General features: G+C 39.1%; 1 protein-coding gene across 8 annotated transcripts in view; it reads left to right on the top strand.

The window, feature by feature from the left end:
- stj (straightjacket) overlaps nucleotides 1–18,361 on the top strand; it is a 105,830-nt gene that overhangs the window by 52,849 nt on the left and 34,620 nt on the right. The gene's annotated exons all lie outside the window — the stretch shown is intronic.

Below are 18,361 nucleotides of genomic sequence, written 5' to 3'. Positions count from 1 at the left end.
GCAGTAGCGCAATGACTTCTGATGACACCCATAAGGAAGCTTGTTCCTTCCCTCTCCAAGTATGGCCGTATGGACCTTGAGGCTTCGCAATGATCCCGGCTGGTCCATAGCAAGTTCGTTCCCCTAATCTCAAATTTCCCGATTTTTCTCGGTTGTACATTTTGAAACCTTTTCTGGCCATCTCATCTGCAAATTCATTCCCTGCAATTTAGCTGTGCTCCGGGACCCAGCAAAGAGAGAAAAGTAGTTGCCTTGGGGACACCAGCGAGACTCGACATCTTCCTAAGATATTCGACTTTATCACGATGAATTCTAATGCCATTAAGGCGGCCCGACTGCCGTCAAAGATTGTTCCATTGATGTCTGGGTCCGTATTATCCTGCTGTCGCTTACTAATAACATGTTCGAGAATCTTTCCTATCAAATCCAACATACAACATGGAAATGGGTGGTTCGAAGTCGGTTTTAGACTCATAGTGTTTTAAGCAAACTTGGGCACAAAGATCCATACTATTGTGCATATTTTCTTCGTATGTTTGTTTGATTTTTGTTGTTATCGTTTATGTGTTAACAGTGCTTAGCGCCATTCGATAGCTGCGACCACTCACACTTTTATTTTAAAACCGTGTGCAGAAATCGTCCCCGATTCCACCAGTATCGAAAAGACCTTTTGAATGAAAAGTGGAGTTAAAGCTTTTATTGCGGCATCGACAATATAATATTTTGAGCATTTTTTTCACACAAAAGTCTCAAACATGCATTTGGTAGATAGACTTGCAGCTCGTAATATAACTCACATCAACTCCCGTTAGCATGAAACTTGGAACGTTATTTAGACTAGTGGTGACTTTCCGCACTCATCAATTTTTAATTTTTCACTGGTTTTATGCATATTCGCGAGTATTTCTGACTTCAAAATAGAAATCATTCTTTAAATAATCCCTAAAACATAAGCCCACGAATAGGCAAAACGAGATCAAATATGCTTAGTGCTAGGGTATCGGTGCATTAATGTAAAGTTCACGCCTGAAACTTAATTTATTAGTTACCTCAGTTAGGCCCAGTTATTTGTATCACATGATCATGGAAGCATCTTTCTACAATTGTTCATATCTATATTAGGGTGTGCCATAAAATAACAACATTGTGTTATTTTTCACTCCAAAATAACAGAGAATATGTCTAAACAAAAATTGTGTCAAAGGCGGAGCTCTTAAATTTAATTTGAAGAGGTCCTCCACGGAACTTGGCCCAAATTTTAGTATAAGATATTCTATGAAAAAAGAACAATATCGTCATTTTTTGGCATACCCTTATGCATATGTATATAATTAGCATATTTAATATCCATTACTTATATAGTTTTAGAAGGAAACAATTTGTATGAAGCGTTCCAGGAGAAAAGTAACAGTACGATGAGAGAAATTCGATGGACATAAGGCCTTAAATACATATGTAGATTGCGATTTGGATTGCGATTTGGATATTTTCTAAAATTGTATTCACAATTTTTGTTGTTATATCGGCCTACTGATTTGTAAGATCGCGGGTTCGAAACGAGCTTAAGGCCTAACAATAATTATTTTATCATTATTACTGTTATGATACATTTTTCCTTACTTAAATGAAAAAATTTTTAAATTAGAATAGAAGAAAGAAAAAATGTTGACAACTGCCAAAGCTCGTTGTATAAATCCATTTCGGGAACTGGCAAATTCCTTCATCGGCAACTTTTAGGCGCCGCTGCTATAACCTTTCAGCTATCGCAGCGGTTGTTTGTTTGTATTCATTATTTCTAATTCTATCCTAGTTCTTGCCAACTGATTTTTACAATGCTGCGACATCTGTTGCAGAAACGATGTGAAACTTGGAATTGTTTCATGGCAATGATGCCATAGTGTCACATTTATTGACACTTTTCCCCGTGCTCTGGAATGTATTAACAATTTTTGTTGTTATATCGGCCTACGGATTTGTATTATCGCGGGTTCGAATCTTAAACTTTACCGATGAAAGAATTTAGCAGTTCACGAAATGGATCTATACAACGAGCTTTGGCAGTTGTATAAATTTTTTCTTTCCTCTATTCTAATTTAAAATTGTTTTCATTTACGTAAGGAAAAATTTATCATAACAGTAATAATGATAAAATAATTATTGTTAGGCCTTGAGCTCGATTCGAACCCGCGATTTTAAAATGTGCTTCGGTATAATTTGAATAGCGTGTATTGAATCATCACTGCCACTAAAGCTGCAAAACTATCGACAGTGGCGCCATTCGATATTATCGATAGTTTTAAAAATACTGTCGATGGTTTTCGATAGTATCGTATACTAAAAATAAAACAAACAAATTTATCTAGTAGCATTACTTGACATGGTAATATCAGGGTCGAAACTATTACATATATATTTTGGTCCTAACTGGAGATGGGTCGCACATGGGTCAAAATTACGATTTTTCTATGGAGATAAAATTACTAATGCCCCTATTACGTTTAAGAACTCAACTTAGTTGGATTGTAATTAAAACAACTTAACTTTAAGACAACTCAACTCTGGTTTGGTATTACGAATTACAACTTATTTCAGTTGAAGTTGAATAGGTGTTGCCAACCTAAAAACTTATGATTTGACAGATAAATGAATAGCTGATCAATTTGTGGCGGAAATTTAAGCATTTGCAAGAGTGATTTTTTTATTAAAGCAAAATGGATATTAGCTTAAATTTATTTTTTACCAACGAAAATGTTGGTGACAAAATTTACATGTCTCGAATAAGGAAATAATTCGCGTGATCACTCCAATCCCTTGGACCTACCAAGCACCAAGTAAAAAAACGTTTAAGTGAAATGTTTAAAGAAGTTATTTTGCATATTTGTAAAATATTTTCGGTTAAGTAAGAAAGAATTTACAAAAAGTCCAACGCACTGCGTGTGTTGGTGCCATAGGGGCCGGACGCACTTGCCCCACAGCTGCTTTAGACCCCATTTTGCACCTGCTTCCGATCGACTTGCATATACTTTGTACATCGTCACAAACAGCACTGAGACACAGGGAGTCTGGGTGTTAGAAGGATACTCAGCAAGGGCATAGTAGTATCCTAAATAAACTTCCGGATGGTACATGTAGTACCGAGACAGATTACTACCCTCGCAAACTGAAGTTTGAGTACGGTTGTAATACCGCCATTCCAATCAGGAACGAGTGGAAGAGAAACCCGGTCATAAGGGTCGACGACATCCAAATCTACACTGACGGCTCCAAGACGGAATCGGGAGTGGAGGCCGGAGTCTACACTGAGTCCCTAGATTTGTCTGCATCATTCAGACTCCCATCGCACTGCAGCGTGTTTCAAGCAGAAATCCTCGCGATTTGGCATGCCTGCAAATCACTGGAGGGCTTGAATGTAGCTGGTAAAGTTTGTATCCTGTCGGATAGCCAAGCAGCGATAAAAGCGCTTTCCTCGCCACACATTAACTCAAAATTAGTGTGGGCTTGTAAGCGACTCATATCCCAGTTATCCACCAATCTAGAACTATGCGTTATCTGGGTCCCGGGTCATAGGGGGTTAGAGGGTAATGAGAAGGCCGACGAGCTGGCACGCAGGGGCTCATCGGAGATGAGCGAGGAAATAACCAGTGTCGAAGTAGGCAAACCCTTAACAATAGCCAAGGGGAATATTCAAAGCTTCTACTTGAAGAAAGCACAAACAAAGTGGAATAACATCACCACCTGGGCAATATCAAAATCCATTTGGCCAAACTATGATGGAAGGAGGACGAGAAGTCTTCTGAACAAATCCAGGGCGGCCAACACACGCAAACTGATAGCAGTCTGCACCGGTCATTGAGCAGTAGCTACGCATGCGGAAAAGATGGGCATTCCGTATAACGACTATTGCAGAAGCTGCAAAGATCCAAATGCCAGGGAGACAGTAGAACACTTTATGTGTAAATGTCCGGCTCTAGCTAGAGCCCGACTAAGGTTCCTTGGAACCACGTTTGTAGAAGACCTCAGGGGTATATCTGTGATAGCAATCCCAGCAATTCCGAATATTCTTAATTTTATAACACTCTGGCTGGTTATAATACATTGACCGTAACATTCCGTAGGTTTTAGACAAGTTATATGGCATCAAAACGGCTTTAAATAGCTACTTGGGCGACCAGGGTCGTAGTCATTTCACGTACCTACCTACCTAAGGAAGAATTTTGCTCTTTACTAAACAAAATGAAGGGCAAATTCCGCAAACGCGTTCGAGGGACGGCTGTACCCCTATTTTAAAATTATGCGCTACGCTCCGATTCCTTGCTGATGGCAGCTATCAAAAATGCTGTGGAAATGATTTTAGTGTTGGACTGGGCAAGATTTACAGTTATTAAAGAGGTTTTAGATATTATTGAGGAGCATATACTCTAAAACAGGATTCCCAGGATTCGCATAATTTCACCAATTTCGGCTACATCCGAACTGCGGCTTGCCTCGTATAACTTAGGATGTCGCTTTATAAGGTCAATAAGTTGTTCAATGCAATCCTTCGTTGAAACCTTGCTTTTTCCATAAATGTGTACAAATTGCTGATTATAAAATTTGTTTAAATTAATTTTAAAAGGTTTAATTACCCGCTTTCCATTTTTTACAATATTTATTTCAAACAATTTCAAAGTAATCAGTTGTCAGATCTCGATGTCTTTGACCAGCAACACAAGGTTGTAAACGCGAATGCCACAAAAAGTTGTTGGTCTAGGCAACTTCAACCTTCAACATTTTTTTGACAGGTTGAGTTGTAATCTATAATACCAAATTGCAAAATTTTAACTGCAAGAGAGTTGAGCTGTAAACCGTAATAGGGGAATAAATTCATTTCTTTCATATCTTAAACCAAAATAGATGATCTCATATATAAATCTTAGTCCGGTACCTTCGCATTGTCGTTTCCAAGACTGGAAAAAATTGTTTATTTAATTTTTAAGAACCACACTAATAAAGCAAGGACGTGTGTATGTTTTAGGCGTCCAAAGTACTCGACCGATCTTCACAAAGTTTTCAGGCTAGGTTCACGTGGTCACGCGCTTATGGAACAATGGACGATTCCACGCCCCAGCCAGTTTAAATGTCATTTTGCCGAAAATCTGAGTCTTTTGGCCTCAAGCCATTGATAATTAAGTTTATGTAGCTTATATATTAATCTGTATAGAAATTTGGAAAAGTGGGCGGTGCTACGCCCAAATATAGGGGCATGTGTACGTGTCATTTATGCCTGTTTTGAAAAGAATTGGTAAAGAATTTAATGAACAAAAATGAATGTTTGTGAGAGTGTGTAAGTTGTGGGGCGTCCAAAGTAATTAACCGATGTTGACAAAAGTTTCACAGTAAGTTTATGTCCGGTATTTTTCGGGCTATATAAAATTAAATAAAATAAGCGGTGTCATCCCCATATTAGCAATTGTTTTAATGAAATAATATCAAAAAATTAGGTGGACGGAGTAGAAATGAAATTCAGAATAGAAGCAAGAGCGAAAGTTACAGTAGGATGAGTGAGTGTGAAACAAAAAATTTTAAATTCTCTATATGTGTCGGTGAAACACACAATTTTATTATAAATGTTTTAAATGTCATTCGAAATTATCAATGACCCTGTAAAAGTATATGCGTATTGTGTTACAGGATCTACTGTGCACATAAAATACTTGTTGAATAAATTTGTATGTGATCGAAGTAAACTGTTATCACATTCTTTCTTTTAATGTGAAAGGCTTTAAATCGTTCGGACGCACAGTTGTTCGCTGCGCTTTATTTTCACAGTTGTTCGCTGCGCTTTATTTTAATAAAAGAAAAGAAAAAAAATAACTTCAATCCTTTCGGGTTATGGAAACCGTTACCAAAGATGGTGATTCGGGCCAAGGGACTACGGCTGGCGAATTTTATAATGTCAATTGTAATCCTGACCCGACATCTGGTGAAATTCAAAATGGCGTTTGCGATCCCGTTCCGACATCAGAAGTGGGATGGACTCCCCCATCCTCAATGAGCGCAAATAACGAGCAGCTGCGCCAAATTCAGTAGATGCAGAATCGACAATTCATTGAACTTTTTAAAACAATGAATCTTATAAAATCTTCAAGAAAAGAGCATGTTACTTTGCCGAAATTTAACCCTGATGTTATGGGTGTAGATGCTATATCTTGGTGCTCGACTGTGGACGTAATAATGGCAGACAATCCGTTGGAAGGCAGTGCGCTTATTATTGCCCTCAGTAAATCGTTCGAGGGGTGCGCGGCGCAATGGTTGTCTCAAGTAAGCTTTGCGGGTATTACTTGGGAGCAGTTTAGGGATTTGTTTGTACAACGCTTTGAAGGTATAGACTTCAGCAGCTACACTCATGAATATACTAAATGGGAGGCCAAATGACAATGAGTGCATTTCGGTGTATGCAACCTCACTTATGCATAAATGGAAATCACGGACTATAGAAGAAATAGCTATCGCCGTGGTTCGTGCACATTCAGCTCGTTTCGATAACAATTTACAACGTTTATTATTTAAAACAAACATTAAAACCCGTAATGAGCTTCAACAAGAGCTTAGAGCATTCTCGTTTGGCAAAAGAAAGTTTGCTTTTGGAAATCAGCCTGAACTGAAGAAGCACAAACCATCACCATACTTAAAATGTCATTTTTGTGGAAAAGTGGGCCACAAAATCGCTGATTGTCGACTAAATAAAGACAACAACAAATCATCAATCAAAGCAAATCAATTTTCCGGTAACACAGCTGGTGAAAAAGGTCGACCACTCATTTGTTTCAAGTGTGGAGAAGCTGGACATTACGCATCAAAGTGTGCCAAAAGCAACAATCAGTCAGCAAACAACAGCAAATTCGGGGTTGAAAAAAGAGTGGATGTATGCGAAGTAATTGAACCAAAGGGAGTACTTAGTCAATCTGGTGAGTTATATCAATTCTACTTTGATTCTGGGGCTGAATGTTCGCTACTCAAAGAATCGGTGTCAGAAAAATTTTCGGGTAAACGTTTAAATAATACTGTATTTTTAAGGGGTATCGGAAATACTTCTATATGTAGTAATTTACAAATTTTATCAAGTGTTAAGATATGCAGTTATTCTCTTGAAATTTTGTTTCATGTTGTATTAGATAAATATTTAAAACACGATGTTATGATTGGCCGTGAAATTCTGGCTCAGAATTTCAGCGCTATTATTACGGCAAACAAGTTTGAAATTTTTAAAGAAAAGATGGCAAATCTATGCTCTAATAGCTCATTTTCTCTAAATACCGATGTGGCGGATAATGATAAAAGTAGGTTGATGACATTGTTGAATAAATATTCAGTTTTTTTTATAGAAGGTATTCCGCGAACTCGAGTTACCACTGGTCAATTAGTGATACGGTTAATTGATCAAAATAAAACAGTGAAGAGGCGACCTTATAGGTTAAGTTGCGAGGAAAAAGAAATTGTTAGAAATAGAATGTCAGAGTGGTTGGAACATAATATTATCCGCCCTAGTAGTTCTCCATTTGCTAGTCCAATGTTACTTGTGAAGAAGAAGAATGGGTCAGATCGCCTTTGTGTTGACTACCGTGAATTGAACTCGAACACAGTTTCTGATAGGTACCCATTACCACTTATATCCGACCAAATTGCTAGGTTACGTGGAGCAAATTATTTTACTAGTTTGGATATGGCAAGCGGATTTCACCAAATACCTGTTCATCCAAACTCAATTGAACTCACTGCTTTTGTCACGCCAGAGGGGCAGTATGATTATTTGACAATGCCTTTTGGACTCAAAAACGCTCCATCAGTGTTTCAAAGAGCTGTAATGAAAGCATTGGGAGAACTTGCATACTCGTATGTAATAGTGTATATGGATGACATTATGATAGTCTCATCAACTAAAGAAGAAGCTTTTGAAAGGTGGTGTTGGGTATTTTGACAGAAGCTGGGTTTTCGTTTAATGTCACCAAATGTTCTTTTCTAAAATCGAGTGTTGAATATTTAGGATATGAAATAAAAGCCGGAATAATTCAACCCAACCCTCGTAAAATTCAAGCTTTAACAGCTCTACCACCACCCCAGTCGGTTCACCAATTAAGACAGTTTTTAGGGTTAGCTTCGTATTTTCGGCAGTTTGTAGCTAAATTTTCACAAATAACGAAGCCGTTGTACTTCCTTGTCTAACAAAAACAATTTTAACTGGGAACCAGAGCTTGAACAAATACGACAAAAAATAATTTCATTGTTGACAAATAAGCCAGTGTTAACAATTTTTGATCCGCAATATCCAATAGAATTACATACAGATGCCAGCGCTGATGGATATGTTGCTATTCTACTGCATAAAATTAACAATAAGCCTCATGTTATCGAATATTTTAGTAAACGGACTTCTCCTGCAGAATCTAGGTATCACTCATAGAGTTAGAAACCTTAGCTGTCGTTAATTCGATTAAACATTTTCGACACTATTTGCAAGGACGCCAATTTGTTGTAGTTACGGATTGTAATTCTCTTAAAGCATCTCGTACTAAAAACGAATTAACGCCAAGAGTCCATCGTTGGTGGGCTTATCTTCAATCCTTTGACTTTGCGGTAGAGTATGCAGAAGGTAAACGCATGGTACATGCAGACTTCTTCTCTCGTAATCCACTACCATCTGACAACCCCCCTATTGTAAAAATCCCAGAAAAGCGTGTTAACCTAACAGAAATTTCAAAAGACTGGCTTCTTGCAGAACAACAACGAGATACCGAGGTGGCTTCCATTGTGTGTAAGTTGAAAAATAATGAACTTAACAGAGATGAGGCAAATTCATATGAGCTTCGCGCAGGAACATTATATAGGAAAATACAAAGAAATGGTAAAACAAAATGTTTACCAGTTGTACCAAGACTTTTCAGGTGGTCTGTGATTAACCATGTGCATGAATCTATCATGCACTTGGGTCCAGATAAGACCCTTGATAAGGTATACGAATATTATTGGTTCAATAATATGGGTAAATACGTTAGAAAATTTGTTGATAACTGTATAACATGTAAGCTGTTGAAGTCAAATTCAGGCAAAATACAAGCAGAACTGCACCCTATTCCTAAAGTTAGTGTACCATGGCATACCGTGCATATTGACATCACTGGCAAGTTAAGTGGTAAAAACGATCTCAAGGAATATACCATTGTTCAAATTGATGCATTCACTAAATTTGTCCATCTATACCATATTGTCACGGATATTACCATCACTAAGGCGATGCTAAGGCCATGCCAAGCAGTATTTACGTTAATAATCAAATCAAGTATACACATATATAAGGCAGCCCAGAGAGATGTCACACACAGATGCATTTACTTATACGCCTATGTGCGCGCGAGAGACTGTAAACTACAAACATTCACATCAATAATTCAATCTTTATGTATCTACATAAACGAATAAATAATTGCGTCTACTCATATGTACGTATACGAGCAGCGGAGCGGCAATGCACAACACATGCATATATCTTATCTCAGTGGTCACAAGAGAGGGCAATAATTTGTGCACGTAGTTGTGGCTGGCGATTTTGTAGCCGAAACAACTAGAAGTTCTGGAAATCGAAGAGCCTAGAAGTATGCAGCGTAAACTATAAAAGCGGGGCAAGCGAGTAAGAAGTAATTCAGTTTGATTTGAGATTTCGATTAAGCGCTATCTAGCGAGCTATAGCAGAATTATTTTGAATAGTAGAGTTTCATTTGAGCTATCAATCAGTTTGTTTATTAAGCTTGCTATTTGTTGCAAAGTATAAGTGTTATTGTGAAGTACTTTGATAAAGGCCATTTTGCATTATTACAAATTGGAGTTATTTATTCAACAGTTTAGCGATACGAACTTAGCAGAGGGTTGCAAATAAGAGGATTTGCAGCAAATTCGTTACAATTGGTGTCAGAAGAGGAATTGTTGAATAAATTCCAGAGGACAGCAGGGACATGGCGAAGTTTAGTGAATTGAAGATCCAGCAACTAAAGAAGGAGTTGGAGAGCCGTGGATTGAATACAAGCGGCGTTAAACTTGAACTTCAGGCACGGCTACGAGAGGCAATGGAAGCAGAAGGAATTGATGTGGAAGAGTATGTCTTTCATCTTGATAGCGAGGAGACAACAAAAATTGAAGAGAAAAACGAAACATCGCAGACGGTTACCAGCACAGACTTGAACATGATTTTAGCTGCAATATCTGCTCAAACATCGACAGTGTCATCTCAACTGGAAGAGCAGAAGACATATATGGCATCACAACTAGAATCGCAAAAGACAGATATAACATCCAAGATTGAAGCACAAGAAACGCGTATGTCAGAAATGTCGACACAGATTACATCGAAGATTGAAGCACAAGAAACGCGTATGTCAGAAATGTCGACACAGATTACATCGAAGATTGAAGCACAAGAAACGCGTATGTCAGAAATGTCGACACAGATTACATCGAAGATTGAAGCACAAGAAACGCGTATGGCAGAAATGTCGACACAGATTACATCAAAGATGGAGACACAACTGAAAGAACAAGAGGCACGCATAACAGTACAACTCGAAGCGCAAGAGGCGCGTATATCATCAAAACTCGAAGCACGTATGGACGAGAAAATAACGCAGTTTGAGGAAAAAATCGAAGCCGAGGTGGATGCTTTGAGAGGTCGTATACAAGAGTTGCAATTAAACCGCCCAGCTGTTTCAGCAAGCAATACAAAGGTAAAAACACCATCCTTTGACGGTTCTGTTCCTTTCCAGGTCTTTAAGCTACAGTTTGAGAAGACCGCAGCAGTGAACAACTGGAATGCGGAAGATAAAGTTGCTGCACTGTTCGTGGCATTGAAGGGGTCAGCAGCGGAAATTCTACAGACGATTCCCGAAGGAGAGCGGAACAATTATGAAGCATTGATGGCTGCTGTAGAACGACGTTATGGAAGCGAGCATAGAAAACAGATATTCCAAATTGAGTTGCAAAACCGCTACCAAAAAGCGAATGAGACATTGCAGGAGTTTGCTTCAGATATTGAAAGATTGGCTCATCTTGCAAATGCGGACGCACCCGTGGAATACACTGAAAGGGTAAAAATCCAGAGTTTCATAAATGGCATACGGAACGTGGAAACGAAGCGAGCTACATACGCAAACCCAAAGCTGACATTTGCTGAAACGGTATCACATGCATTGACTCAGGAAACGGCCTCACTATTGAGTAAACCAGCATACAAAGCTCATCGTGTAGAAGTGGAAAGACCAGATTGGGTAGACACTATTTTGGAAGCACTGAAGGGATCACAACAGAAAAATGCCGGAGTTATTAAATGTTTCAAGTGCGGCAACCCAGGTCATATTGCACGACATTGCAGCAGCGGTCCCAATAGCTCCAACAATGTGGGTGGTCGTAAACGCAGAGCAGAAGGTGATGAGCAAATATCCAAGACCACTCAATCGTTAAACTAAATCGAGTCAGCCGCAAGGGGCGACAGCTGGCTCCCGTAATTGAATGCCCCATAATCTCTATCTCGCAGATTGGAAGAAGATCGAGCAATCTTACTGTTGGAGGGCATGTGGACGGAAAGGAACGGTTACTGACTGTAGATACGGGTGCATCTCATTCCATCATTCGAGCGGATTTAGTCAACAAAAAGATAACACCATTGCTTGGAGCAAGATTACGTATAGCCACGGGAGAGGACACCCAGGTAATTGGAGAAGTAGAATGTGAAGTCGCTATTGGGAACGTCACGGTAGTACACAATTTTATAGTGGCAGAAATTGTTGATGAAATCATAATTGGAGTGGACTTCTTAATTGACCAGGGCATCAAGATCGACATGCAAAGCAAGACGATGCGATATAAAAACATGGATGTACCACTTAATTTCGGCTACGAGAGAGGCTACAGCAGTAAACGAGTGCTGGTGGAAGAGAGTCAGCAAATACCACCAAAATCCGAAGCAGTCATCTGGGCAAAGGTTGATGGAGATTGTGGGACAAACAAATTGTGGGTTGTCGAAGCAGCAAACAAATCAGCACTAAACATACTTGTAGGAAAAACCATGGCTATGACAAAACAAGATGGACGTATTCCGGTAAGAGTACTCAATGAGTTCAAGTCACCACTCAAACTGACTAAAGGAGCTATTTTGGGAAGATGCCAAGAGGCTGAATTAGTTATTAACTGTGAACAGCTCCAGGAACACGTTTCAGCTAGTAATACTGATCTTTCAAATGACATCACGGTATGGATGCAGGGGCTAGAGGAAGCATATCAGAGTAAGGCAAAACAACTGCTCCTAAAGTACGCGAACATATTTGACCAGGATGATTCTAAACCAGGCCGCACCAACGTTGTGAAACACCAAATTGACACTGGAGATGCGAGGCCGATCCGTCAAGCTCCACGTAGTGTTCCACTGGCGAAGCGGGAAGTTGTGAGTCAAATCATTCAAGAAATGAGCGACAGCGGCGTCATCGAACCATCAGCTAGTCCATGGAGCTCACCGGTAGTACTTGTAAAAAAGAAGGATGGAAAAATGAGGTTTTGCGTGGACTACCGGAAGTTGAATGACGTAACGAAAAAGGATAGCTACCCATTGCCAAGAATTGACGACACTCTGGACTCGCTATCTGGTACGAAATGGTTTTCCACGCTGGACTTGAAAAGCGGCTACTGGCAAGTGGAGGTGAAGGAGGAAGATAAAGAGAAAACAGCCTTCAGTGTCGGTGATGGTCTTTGGCAATTTACAGTGATGCCTTTTGGACTTTGTAATGCACCAGCTACTTTTGAGAGACTCATGGACCAGGTACTGAAAGGACTACATTAGAAAACATGCTTGGTGTACCTGGACGACATCATCGTATTGGGCAAGAACTTTGATGAACATCTTAAGAACTTGGAGGAAGTTTCCAGAGAATAGCTGGCGCTGGTCTGAAGTTAAGTCCCAAAAAGTGTGCGCTGTTTAAAAAGGAAGTCAATTATTTGGGTCACAAGGTAACGACAGAGGGCATCTGCACTGCGAACGAAAAAAATATAGGCTGTAAAGGATTGGCCAAGACCACAGAACCTACATGAATTGAGAAGTTTTCTTGGGCTGTGCACATATTACCGCCGATTTGTACCAAATTTTTCCAGCGTAGCCCATAGCCTCCATGAGTTTACAAGAAAAAACAAAGCTTTTGAATGGAAGAAGGAGCAAGAAGTGGCTTTCCAAACATTGAAGGAGCGTTTGTGCACTGCCCCAATGTTAGCATATCCGATTCCAGGAGCAACATTTATTCTGGATACAGATGCGAGTGGATATGCTATAGGAGGCGTTTTATCACAACTGGTCGATGGACAGGAGAAGGTAGTTGCATATTACAGCCGTTCGATTGGAAAACCAGAGAGGAACTACTGTGTTACGCGGAGAGAGCTGTTGGCATTGGTAGACTGCATTAAACATTTTCACAAATACCTCTACGGCCAGCGATTCCGTGTCAGGACAGATCACGCAGCGTTGAAATGGCTTCTGCAGTTCCGTAATCCGGAAGGACAATTGGCACGGTGGATCGAGCGACTACAAAGCTACGACTTTTCCATTGAGCATCGAAAAGGTAGTACCCATGGAAATGCTGATGCAATGTCACGAAGACCATGTAGTCTGGAATGCAAGCACTGCTCAAAGGCCGAGGCTAAAGAAGACATTATAGATGTCCGGCTAATGACTATAACGTGTACGGATGAATGGGACAAGGAACAACTAAGAAAGTGTCAGCTAGAAGATACAGATCTGTCACATGTTATGCAAGGGCTCGAACGAAACGAAAGACCAAGTAGAGAGGAGATGTCAGCAGAGAGTCCCATTGCGAAGTCATATTGGGCACAGTGGAACAGTTTAGAATTGATATCCGGTTGCTTGCATCGAGTATGGGAGAGTGAGGATGGTCAATGCAAGAAGAAACTGATAGTTATTCCCAGGAAGAGGATTCCTGACGTGCTCAGCGAGCTGCATAATGGTCCAAGCGGAGGTCATCTTGGAATCACGAAGACGCTCGAGAAGATTAAGCAGAGATTCTATTGGGTTGGTTGCCGTCAGTCGGTCACTGAGTGGATTGCGAACTGCGAGGTTTGCAGCAGAGCGAAAGGGCCCAGAACACGAAGTCATGGCCAGATGAAGCAATATAACTCAGGTGCGCCATTTGAAAGGATCGCCATGGATGTCGCAGGTCCATTTCCTACTAGCAACGACGGAAACAAATATGTACTGGTAGTTATGGATTATTTCAGTAAATGGCCAAACCAAGAAGCAGAAACAGTAGCAGAAGTGGTTAAAAACGAATGGGTTGCAAGGTATGGTGTACCAATGGAGTTACATTCTGACCAAGGCAGGAATTTCGAATCAGCTGTGTTCCAGGAAATGTGTAAGTCATTGGGCATTCGAAAAACACGGACAACTGCATTGCATCCTCAATCCGATGGTATGGTAGAACGATTCAATAGAACATTGGAGGAGCACTTAAGGAAAGTAGTAGACAAGTACCATAAAGAATGGGATACCCGCATACCATTATTCTTGATGGCTTACCGATCAGCAGTGCATGAGACAACGGGCCAAACCCCTGCAAAAGTAATTTTTGGCAATGACCTTAGACTGCCAGCTGATTTGAAGTTTGGGATAGATGCCAATGCGGAGAGAAATGTCAGGAAATCCACTAGTGATTTGGAAGAAGAGCTAAGAGAAATACATGATCTGATAAGGCAACGAACAAAGATTATGAGTGACAAGATGAAAGCCAGATACGATAAAGCAATTAATTCAGAAGGTTTTCAGGAAGGAGATTTGGTGCTGTTATACAACCCACAACGTAAAAAAGGTTTGTCCCCGAAATTGCAGTGTAATTGGGAAGGCCCATACAAAGTTGTAAAACGGATCAACGATGTAGTGTACCGCATACAAACCATCGGTAAACCACGAACCAAAATGAAAGTGGTCCATTTGGAAAGGCTGGCAACGTTTAGATCAAGAGATTTGTCTGATCGGGACGATCAGACTTAGGTGGAGGGCAGTGTCACGGATATTACTATCACTAAGGCGATGCTAAGGCCAAGCAGTATTTACGTTAATAATCAAATCAAGTATACACATATATAAGGCAGCCCAGAGAGATGTCACACACAGATGCATTTACTTATACGCCTATGTGCGCGCGAGAGACTGTAAACTACAAACATTCACATCAATAATTCAATCTTTATGTATCTACATAAACGAATAAATAATTGCGTCTACTCATATGTACGTATACGAGCAGCGGAGCGGCAATGCACAAACACATGCATATATCTTATCTCAGTGGTCACAAGAGAGGGCAATAATTTGTGCACGTAGTTGTGGCTGGCGATTTTGTAGCCGAAACAACTAGAAGTTCTGGAAATCGAAGAGCCTAGAAGTATGCAGCGTAAACTATAAAAGCGGGGCAAGCGAGTAAGAAGTAATTCAGTTTGATTTGAGATTTCGATTAAGCGCTATCTAGCGAGCTATAGCAGAATTATTTTGAATAGTAGAGTTTCATTTGAGCTATCAATCAGTTTGTTTATTAAGCTTGCTATTTGTTGCAAAGTATAAGTGTTATTGTGAAGTACTTTAATAAAGGCCATTTTGCATTATTACAAATTGGAGTTATTTATTCAACAGTTTAGCGATACGAACTTAGCAGAGGGTTGCAAATAAGAGGATTTGCAGCAAATTCGTTACAATATTTTAAATATTGACACAGGAAACTGCATTAGGTCTCTCAAAGCAACAATTTCACTTTTTGGTGTGCCTACTCGAATAATTGCTGATCAGGGTAGGTGTTTCGCTAGCAAGGGGTTTCGGGATTTTTGTTCTTCTCAAAATATTAATTTACATTTGATTGCCACCGGTGCTAGTCGGGCAAATGGACAGGTAGAACGAGTAATGAGCACTTTGAAGAATATGTTAACCGCGGTTGAAACAAGCCAACGCTCTTGGCAAGATGCTCTGGGTGAAATTCAATTAGCACTAAATTGCACGGTCAATCGTGTTACTAAGGCTAGTCCATTAGAGTTACTAATAGGAAAAGAGGCACGGCCATATGGATTAATTCCAATTACTACAGAAGAAAATAGAGTAGATATTTATTTATTAAGAGCTGAATCGTCTAAAAATATACAGAAAAATGCTTGTTATGATAAGAAAAGATTTGATAAAGGTAAAGCAAAAATTGTTAGATATAAAGTAGGTGATTATGTACTTCTTAAAAATGAAGAAAGGCATCCGACGAAGTTAGACCCTAAGTTCCGTGGTCCGTTTTTGGTGGCAGAGGTTTTAGAAGGAGACAGGTACATATTGAAATCACTAAACAGTAAAAGATCGTACAAATACTCACATGAACACTTGCGAAAACTTCCTAAAGAAGAAATTGCAAATGAGTTGAACATGAGTGATAATGAAAACGTTGAAACAGACGTCAATGATAATGAAAACGTTGAAAGAGACGTTAATGATAATGAAAACGTTGAAAGAGACGTTAATGATGATGAAAACGTTGAAAGAGACGTTAATGGTAATGAAAACGTTGAAACAGACGTTAATGATGGTATAGAAGTGGATGAAGAAGATATTGAAATAGATGTAAACGATTAAAATGTTGCAAAGGGCGTTGTTGTTGATAAAAGCACTAAAAAACTGTTTTAACTGATTGTGAGACAATTAGAATCAATATAATCAATTTGACTCCTAATTAAAATACTCTGTCACTAAAACAAATACCTTATAAAATTATCTTATAAAATCTACCTTAAAGAAATTAGCTTTAAGTTTAGTTTTTTTAACAATATAATGTTTTGTTATTTTAGTATAACGTATAACACACGAGGACGAGTGTATGTCAGGAAGGCCGTGTCGGTGAAACACACAATTTTATTATAAATGTTTTAAATGTCATTCGAAATTATCAATGACCCTGTAAAAGTATATGCGTATTGTGTTGCAGGATCTACTGTGCACATAAAATACTTGTTGAATAAATTTGTATGTGATCGAAGTAAACTGTTATCACATTCTTTCTTTTAATGTGAAAGGCTTTAAATAGTTCGGACGCACAGTTGTTCGCTGCGCTTTATTTTAATAAAAGAAAAGAAAAAAAATAACTTCAATCCTTTCGGGTTATGGAAAACGTTACCAAAGATGGTGATTCGGGCCAAGGGACTACGGCTGGCGAATTTTATAATGTCAATTGTAATCCTGACCCGACATCTGGTGAAATTCAAAATGGCGTTTGCGATCCCGTTCCGACATATGCTATATTTGGCATAAATATTTCATCATCAAACTGGGAACGATAGAAAGAATGAAAGTGAAAGTGGGAATGAAAGTTGGAGTAGAAACAAGGAGGAAGTATACAATATTTCAAATATAAATTCCATGTAATACTAGGTAAATCAGGTGGAACACGTATAGGGCTTGGGAGTAGTAGTGGAAGTGCAAAGCGCAGTGGGAATGAGAGTTCGAGTGAAGCAAATATTTGAATTCGCTATATCTCCATAATTATTTGAAGAGGGTATGCAATTTTTGGTATATATTTAGATTCCATATATGAAATATAATACAGAGGTGGGAGAGGTAGTGGAAGAGGGAGTAAGAGTGGGAAAGAGAGTGGGTGTGGAAGTAGGATTGGGTTTGGGAGTGAGACGGAGAATTAGAATGAGAAAGGAGTGGAGATAAAGGCAAACGAATTGACAGGAATAAGAGGGAAAATGGAAGAAAAAGTTGTAGTCTATTTGATGATATAGAGAGTGATAACGGCAAGTGAAGTTCCCTTTTTTAAGTGTAGGGCACGATATCATCTGCCGGGTACGCTAGTACTAGATACACAACGTGTTTTTACTGGAAAGTTCGTGAGATCAAACAAATCAAGTAGAAACCGGGCTCGTACCGGATTCATATCCAAAACCTTCTGGGAGTTCTTTTGCGGTTTCAATAGCAACAAAAATCCGCAAAAGTGCGTTTTTAAATTAACAGGTACCTTTACTTAAATGCTGTCAAAATTTGGTACGGATCAGCCAATATAAAAAAAACATACTTTGAGAAATGTAAAAATTTATATTGAATGTATTATTATTATTATTCATAAGTTCTACAATGTGATTTAATAAATATTGTTCAAACTAGGCTTACGCTGTAATAAATAAATAAATAAATATTTAGGCTTAAAATGAATTTTAAGACTAACAAGAAAAAGAGCACTAGCAGCTATGGCTATCAGCTCGTATATTGAATGTAAACTTAAAGACTTTCGATAGAAAAAAATTGATAGTTTTGCAGCTC

Source organism: Eurosta solidaginis, chromosome 5 (assembly GCF_040869045.1).
Source record: "Eurosta solidaginis isolate ZX-2024a chromosome 5, ASM4086904v1, whole genome shotgun sequence".
NCBI lineage: Eukaryota > Metazoa > Arthropoda > Insecta > Diptera > Tephritidae > Eurosta > Eurosta solidaginis.
Note: the sequence above shows the minus strand (reverse complement) of the source record. Positions and strands in the feature narration are given on the sequence as shown.